General features: G+C 42.9%; 1 protein-coding gene across 4 annotated transcripts in view; it reads left to right on the top strand.

Annotated features, from left to right (window-relative positions):
* The first annotated feature begins 2,264 nt into the window (after positions 1-2,264).
* ZC3H12B (zinc finger CCCH-type containing 12B) overlaps positions 2,265-8,460 on the top strand; it is a 30,846-nt gene continuing 24,650 nt past the window's right edge. For 2 of the 4 annotated variants that reach the window (XM_032196098.1, XM_032196097.1), the window contains exons 1-3: positions 5,811-6,252; positions 6,508-6,802; positions 7,981-8,054. The gene's annotated coding sequence lies outside the window, so the exon portion shown is untranslated. Of the gene's footprint in view, positions 2,305-3,457; positions 3,534-5,810; positions 6,253-6,507; positions 6,803-7,980; positions 8,055-8,460 lie in introns of those variants that run through there. The other 2 variants (XM_032196099.1, XM_032196100.1) reach the window with 2 other exon arrangements.

Genomic DNA, 8,460 nt, shown 5'->3' with positions numbered 1-8,460 from the left:
AGTGAGACTTTAACTTTTTTATATAGCTTATTTTAAATTTTTTTCTTCTTACTTCATTTACACAAATCTGTTTATATAAAAGCAAGGTCAAAGAAATACCACTTGTACTCAATACACAAAAGTCAACCATGTGAGCGTGAGGTATGCTAGGTCTCATTTTAAGCAATTAAAAATATAGGTGTGCTATACACATGATGGTAGGAATTTGTTAACTTTACCATTTGTGCAAAACTAAAAACCTCTGCAGAATAACAAAGTGAAGAAACAATCCTCAGAAGTATTCAAAAGAAATGAAAGCCTGAGGAAAACCATTTCATATCAGTAGGCAAATTCCCATTGCTTTCACTAGGTCGTAAATCAGACTCTAGATAAATAGTAAGTAGTCTTTTGGAGCATGCATTTATCTTGAGTTCAGCATCCGCGTGAAATCAGTGCCTGCTGCAGTAAGATATCCTCCTCTTTCCTCGATTGTGGAATCAGCATGGCTGTCATCCTGTGCCCTCTTCCCTATGCTGCCTTTGAAGTACAGTGAATCTGCTTGGCATTTTCTAGCCTCTCAGCTCACACTGTTTTTTTGAAATGCGGTGGCATTTTTCTTTTCGTTGATGAAGAATACAGTCCTTTAAATGAGGCTTCTGCTATTGCTGCCAAATTTCTGAACGACTTTTTCAGTGTAAACTTTCAGCAAAGTGACAAAAGAGGAAGAGGAGAATATGTACTTTCACCACTGCTATCAGAGGTAACAAGGTGAGCAAAAGGCGCATTGTACCCTTGAGAGATAGGTCAGTATCCTGATTGTGCACTCTGAGATCCCTACTGTTTCTAGAGATAGAGATGAAAAATCCTGTTCCAGATTGTAAAGTGAAGAATTGGTATGTCATGAGGCATGCTGTTTTATGGGCAGAGCAGAAGGCCAGGTTTTGTCCATCTGGATTACTCTTTCAGCTCTGATGCTAATACTGGCAGTCCAAGCACATTCAAAAGGTGGCGTTCAACTTTTTTCTTAGTAGGTTTGGGCAAGTGTCTTAATCTCTCTGTGTTTCACTTTTTGTTGTATACAAAATAGGTCTGACAGTTCTTTAAATTATCAGAAATCACTGCACTGATCTTTCACATCTACTCTGCTGCTACGTATAAACTTTGATGTGTCGGATATAAATAACGATCAGTTTTCTCCCAGCACACAGGTAAGATTTTTTCAGTGGGAGATGTGGGACTAAAGCAAACAACTGCCATTGAAAAAAAACTCCCAGTCATCTGTTCCTGAAAAATTCATCCTTGTTCCTATTTGATCCTTTTTAAACCAAGAGCTAATAGGCAGATACATTTCAAAACAAGTTTTAGTAGTATGCAGACTGAACTCAATGCCTAAGTACTACCCTACCCATTGAGCACCAGTTTGAATTTTGTTGCATTTAAAAAGATTAGACACTTCTATTTAGTATAAATTCATTCCATACACTGATACCACTGTGACAAGAAGTCTGATACACAACAGTTCCAACTGCAAGAACGACTTTTTCCCCCCCTAGGTAATCATCCCTCCTGGAACAATCAATTCTACAAAGCTGGACATAAAGATATATATATATTTTTCTTATTTTCTCAGCATGTGCTGGATTTAACACATTACCATATGTATATATATATTTTCTTCATAAACTATTTTTAACTGTTTAAAAAATACCATTAAATTCTGTGTACATTGCTCATTATTACAGAAAAGTTTTTGCGTTATAAAGAATGCCTTGATAAACTTTTAAGTTCTATAAAATGAGCCACTGTGATAGATTCATTTATGTAACAAGTGACATATACAGTAATATTGTACATTTTGTCAGCTTTTCTGTATCTTCATCAGAGCATCTGAAACATCTTTCTAGACAAATATCAGTGAGTTAAAGCAGCCAAGCTGGAAGATGTAGTGTTTTTTTTGTTTTGTTTTGTTTTGATTTTTTTTGTTGTTGTTTTGTTAAGACAGTTAGTATTTTATAAGGTCGTCCAGCTGCCAGGGGAAACTTGGGAGATGTGAGGGCAGGTGAGAATTTGTGCGGACTGACATTAAAAAAAAAGTGTGTAACACGTTTTGTGAAAGAAATGGCATACCCAGGAATTGCAGTTGCGCTAGCAGAAAGCCTGGTACAGCAGGCTGGCAGGCTGATGGAAAAGCCCCCCCCCGCCAGCACGCAGCAGGACCGGACGCGGGCCGGCGTGCCGCGGGGCTGGGGGCGTGTTGCCGCGAGCACCACGGGGAGCGGCGCTGCCAGGCCTCAGAAAGCAGGAGTCAAAATGGCGCATCCCGAGGTACGGCATTCGCTCCAAATTCGGCAGCCACACGCCAGCCCCCGGCTCCTAAGAGCACCCCGTCTTCGTCAGCCCTCCAGGCGTTCGCTCCCCGCGCGGCCCGGCTCTGCTCCTGCGCCGCGGGCGGGGCCCGGGGCCGGGCACGCGCCGACAGCACCCTGGCGCCGGGCGGGAGCGGAAGGCCGGTGCGCGCGGCCGCGCGTCGACGGCGCGTGCGCTGCCGCCGGGAGCGCGCGGGGCGCCGCGAGGAGCCGGGCGCCCGCAGCGGCGGGGGCTGGGCGCGGTTGCTAGGCGACGGCGCCCGGGCAGCGGCGTTGGCCCGGCGGAGGCGCGGGCAGGGATGAGGCGGAGGCAGCGGCCCCCGCGCTGCCGCCGCCGCTGAGCCCCCTCCCGCCCCGTCCCGCCCGGGCCTCGCTGCCCGCTCCCCCCGCTCCTCTCCCCTCGCTCCAGCCTGCCCTCCCCCCTCCATGCGGCGGGAGCGGCCGGAGTGGGGCCCGTGCCGCGGCCGCACCGAGCCCCGCCGCCCCTCGACTCTCCGCCGCCAGCCGCCGCAGGGAGCCGCGGGCGGCGTCTGCAGCGACAACAGCGGGTGAGGCCCCGGCTGCGGGCGGGGGTGGGCGCGGGGCGGCAGCAGGCGCCGGGCACCGCTTCCCCGCGGCGGCGCGGCGAGGGGGGAGAAAAGGGGGGGGGGGGGGGGGGATGCTCCGCTCTGCGTGACCCGCGAGGCCGGCGGGACGCCCCCTGCCGCCTGACGGGTGCTCTCCGGGCCGGGCCGCGGCCGAGCGCGGCCTCTTCCTCCTTTCTCCACCTCCTCCTCCTCCTCTGTCCGCACGCGCGGCCCGAGCCGGGTGCGTGCCCGGGCGGGGGGCGCGGGGCCTGGAGCGGGCGCCGGTGCTCTGCCGGCGCCCTGCACTCCGCGGAGTGCGGGCGGGGCCCTGGAGCCCGGCGTGACCTGGCGGCGGAAGGGGCCTGGGCGGGGGCTGCGGGACCGGGAGACGCGCGCGGTGCTGTTTAGCGATGCCAAGCGCAAGGCTGCGGCAGTGCGCTGCTCAGGGAGGTGCTCTGCGCCCGGGCATAAGGCGGGGAGCGAGAAACGTGCGTTATAAAAGCAAGGTGATCCAATGAGGAAATTACTTCTGTAGAGGGTGTCCGATGGTCGCTGCTCACAGCCTTCCGTTTCTCTTTGTAGCGCAAGTGTCAATGAGAGATGGTGACTTGCGGCAGGATAGGTGAGGTTTAAGGCAGCTTTTTCACGAGCTCATTTAAAAATGTTGGTTTTCGTAGCTCTCTGCTTTTCTGTTTTGAGGCTGTGTTTCACAAGACCTGTATATTTCCTTCCCAAGTAACAAAGCAGTCAAATGAAATGCAAAAGCTATACTGTGTCTTCTTAAGTTGACAAATGTGGATATTCTGGTTGCTTAATGACCTCCATGTGGTATACTGTCTTTTTTTTTTTTTTTTAAGTCTTGTATTTCAGTGATAGGCAGGTATTGTCATAAATTGGAAGGAGGAATAGAAGGAAAATGAAAGTACCGCTTGTTTATGAACTTCTGCTGAGCATATCAGTAGTTTGGTGTGCCTGGGAATGTGCAGCAGTCCGGATTTATCTGATTTCATATGTTCAGCTCGTTTGTTCATTTAAATAGTTGTCTATGAAGTAGTTGCTTTTGTACAGGAAGCACCCTTTGTTAAAGAAATGTGTCTTTTACTTGCCAGACTCTGTAAATGGACTATGGTATGTAGAACTGAAAGATACATTTTACAAGTGTAGCTAACATTGCTTACAAAATGATCTTTGTGTCTAGATGGAAAAGTGGGTTAGTGGGGATGTCAAGGTCATTTTCACATTTAGAACAATTCAACGTGGTTGGAACGTGTTATTTCTTTCTTGACTGTCACGTTACCTGTATATTGGTCCTGTAGCTACTGATATTTTCTGGACCTGTCTTCTAAAATGTTCTAATGGTTACTGAGTTTTAACAGAAGTCCTCTTTAAAGCTTCTGTAAAGCTATTAAATTTCATGTGAATAATCCCTTAAAGATGTATTTCAAAAATCTAACAGCACCCAAAGTCACTAATAAAAGAATGGAAACAAAAGACGTTAAGAGGGTGAATGGGTATCAGTGACGCTATGTGCGGATGAACTAGTAGGAAAGTCAATTCTTACCATCAATTGTGGTGAGTAAGTTCCATCTTTCTGTTCTTTGATCTTTTGGGATGCCTTTTCCAATGCAAATTATTCGATTGTAGTCATCTACTGTTTTTGGCTTTCCTAACCACTTTACAGGTTGCAACTGAGATGTCATTTTGTTAAACGTTTGTATTTCTATTATAGATCTGCAAATAATAGAAATAAAACAAATTGCTTTTGTCACTTGCTCTCTGTTACTATTTACATCAAGGGCATAAGCACTGGAGCTCTTCTTTTTTTCCCCTACTTTTTTTTTTTTTTTTTTTCTTTTTATAAGCCATCTTTGATGTGATGTATTTTATGGTAACATAGAAAATTAATCTAGAAGTAAGAATACCATGGCCAGCTTTGAAAATCTAGGCTTACTGGTTCCATGACATGTAGCATTGTTTGATATGTTTCAGATTTAGGAAACACGTGTGGAAGTGCAGAGCTAATCAGTATAGGATCCCCTAAGATGTAGCTTTATTGTTCTGAGGTGAGCAACTTGTTCATGAAATTGGCCATAATAAGAGAAACTCTTCATTAGCTGTCAGTCTCAACTCAAATATATATATTCTTTCTATATTTAAAATGGTACTTTAGCTAAGTATCTTTCAGTTTTAAAGGAAGCTGTTGTATTTCGTATTCTTACTTGAGTTATTTTTGACTTTGCTTGCTAGCAAACCAGGTTGAATCACCATGTCAAAGTAAAATCTAGACTTTATATCGTTTGTTGTGGGCTTCCTCTGGAATTTCATTAGGCTATAACAGTACACTATACTGAAGCTTTTACAAATCCTAGCTTTGGCCAAGGTACTTGTTGGTAACCTAGCTGAAATATAAGAGTTCGTTTTCCACATTCAGTTCATCTGGAGAGAGTCCTCTCATCAAGATTAATATCAATTCTGATTAGCTGAGTCTACTTGTTCATTTTTCTAGGGGGCAATGCTGTAATACAGTCAGAATATTAAACCTTAGGCTAAAACCAAAGAATCAAACTAAAATTATTTTTAGTAAGGGCATCCGCAAGAAATTTGATGTATTTGCGCCTTTAATGAGACCACAGACACCTCAGCCAAATCATACAAAGTCAAAGTCAGAATTTTAAACTAAAAACCATGAGATCAACCCTCTCTCTTCCCTCTTTTCTTTCCTTCTTTCCTTTTTCTTAAGTTCAAACAGTAATTTTAGACTCTTTGCCAAGTCTTTTTTTTTTTTTTTTTTTCTGATTTATAGATTGTCCTGACTGGGGGGGAATCTTCCTCTCTCTCAGGCCTAGTCCACATGTAGATCGTCTCTCTTTAAAGAGTAAGATATAGTTGCCAGAGCATAGGGATCTGCTGTTTTAATTTTTGAAAGCAGAACAGTAGGCTTTTCCTGTAGTCTTCTTGAAAATTATTTTCAGGCTTTTTTGCCTTGGAAATGAACCGTGTTGTCATATTAGGAATGAAGGAGTCTTAGAAAAAAAGAATAATTTAGGTTGGAATGGACTTCTGGAGGTAATCTAGTCCAACACTCTGCTTAAAGCAGACCTAATTAGTGACTGACCTTGTTTTTGCAAAAGCAGCGTAGCAAGTCTGAAAATCTCCAGCCACAAGTCACTTTTAAACCCTTCTTACTGCTTTCCATAAAGGTACGCTGATGCTAACTCAATGAGGTGTCTTTCTGATTCCGATGCTTTCTTTTAGTAGCTTCTGAAGAGGCTGGTTGTGTATCAGGAAGCATATATGCTAGCTGCTGAGTTCATCCCACTTCCTGTTGGATGGCATAGCAGGTAGGGGTCCACTTAATGTATTGAGGCCTTTAGAAACCGAATGCACTTTGTTTTTCAGGTTTCTCAAAGATTGCTTTGTTACTAAATGAGATTTTTGGTTAAAGGAAGAGTTGGTTTAGTCTAGCAAAGTAGAGTTATAAATATTCAGTTACAAAATTACAGTCAGTATAAGTTAAAATGATAAAATGCATCACATGTTTGATGTGTCTTTGACTTAGCTGCACTTACAATGTTATGTTTTCTTTTCCTTCCTAGAGCATTAATGAATCATATGGATCTGCAGGGTAACAGCCTCCTATCTGAATGTGGATTGGAAGAATGAGCATAGTATTGCTTTGGTTTTAGGTTTCAGTCCATGATTTCAGTTCATATGGAACTACTAACAACTGCTCTTTTGAGAGGTTATTACGTGCTCGTATTTTACGTGAGGATGTCAACTGAAGCATAAATGTTGCCTTGGTAGGGACAACAGACTTTTTCAGTGGCAAATATGCTAGCCATAATTACTTAAAATTATTGGAAAGAGAAGATTGGTGGAAAGAGGTACCAGGTATTGTTCTGACTCCCTTTTTTTGAACGCATGTTTACTGTCTAGGGTGTGGTGGTTTTTTTCTGTCTTCTTTTCTTTGTCTTAAGAAGTCAAATGCAATACCCGGTGCAAAAGAAATGCTCCCTTTCCTTCCCTCCAGAAGTCAGGCCTGTACTTAATACTTGTCTTGTGCTCAGCACTACCTAGGTGAAGAAGTTGGTTGACTTCATGCACAAATCACATATCTTAAGAAACAGATGGAAAAAAGCCACTTCCTGTATTTATATTTCCAACTATGTCCATCCTACCCCTTTAAATTCATACTTAGGAGTGTCACAAAATGAATGAAGTCTGGGGTATAAGGCTTAAATTCTACCCTGACTTTGTGTCTCTTAGTTCCAACTTGATTTGTGGTGTATTCCTTCTTCTTAAGCAATTTCAAATCCTCTTTTTATGTGTAGTGCTACACACAGCTTGCTTTTATGTATACTCTAATACTGGGATCCGTGATTATTTGAAGTATTTACTGAAATAAATTTGAAATATCTTAGACATTGCAATGAGGCGTAGTTTATAGTGATATTATTGTTTTTCAGTTTAACAAAACTCGACAATATGCTAAGAGTGATGTGAAGAGGGATAAACTTCTAACACAGGTTTTCTTTTCTACTGCATTGTTTCTATCCTGTGTTTTGAATTAAATCCTGTAATCTTCACCAAAGCAAAGTAACATCTTTGGGGCCTTGGGATTCATTGCATATCTGTGCAGCAAAGAATACCTTGTTTTATTTAGTATTCCAAATCTGCCATGACCTGTTAAAGAGGTTTTACTCTGGATTTCAGAAGTGGCCATTGTTTCTCAAAATTCTAGCTAATCAAAATGGTTTTACTCATTTCCCTGTTGTTTGTTAACTGGGTAATGTTTTCCTTTTACTGGCATTGCCTCTAGATTAATTTCTGAATCGTTTATGAAAGCTTAGCTATGGAAAAAAGCTACAGATGTTCATTCATATGCTTTAATTTTTTCAGAAAAACTTGCCAGGTAGATACATAATCAAAGGCAGAAAAATGAAATTCTGAGCATCTTCTTTGAGATAATATTTTTGATGCAGAGGAGGAGCATTGTGCTGTTCTGTTTAGTGTCTTGCTTGCTATGGAGTGGTTGAGCAGAATTGTAACTCGTTACCCTTTCCTCAAAGCTGGACAAGGAAGTTTTCATCAACGTCAGCTAGAAAAGATCTGAATCGTTGAACCCACTGAAACTCAGTAATAGGTATGGAAAATTCTTTGTTTTTAGGCTTGGTCACTAGAATTGTGGCATTTCATCTAATTTTGGACAAAATAAAAAAGACCAATAAAGACTCAGGGTTGTGTTCATTAACTTTCACAGATTAGGAAGAAAGTAGTGGCTCTCGGGTGCTCATCTGAGTGTCTGGCTGAATTTCATTCAGTGCTGAATGAAATTGTCACTCCAATGCCTTGCTCAAAAGACCAGTCTCTTTCTTGCATTCAGCAATGGTGAAATGGATGGTCCTGTATGCACAGCTGAACCTCTTGTACCATTGCCAGGGTTCCCTCAGCATTGTTAAGAAAGAATATTAAAGGTTGGGTGGTAATGATAATTATGTACATCTTAACTGGTGAATCAACACTGAAAATCTTACTTTTTGCCTCTAACA

Source organism: Aythya fuligula, chromosome 13 (assembly GCF_009819795.1).
Source record: "Aythya fuligula isolate bAytFul2 chromosome 13, bAytFul2.pri, whole genome shotgun sequence".
In the NCBI taxonomy this organism is placed as follows: Eukaryota; Metazoa; Chordata; class Aves; order Anseriformes; family Anatidae; genus Aythya; species Aythya fuligula.
The sequence above is the reverse complement of the archived record's forward strand: the minus strand, read 5'-3'. Positions and strand labels throughout refer to the sequence as shown.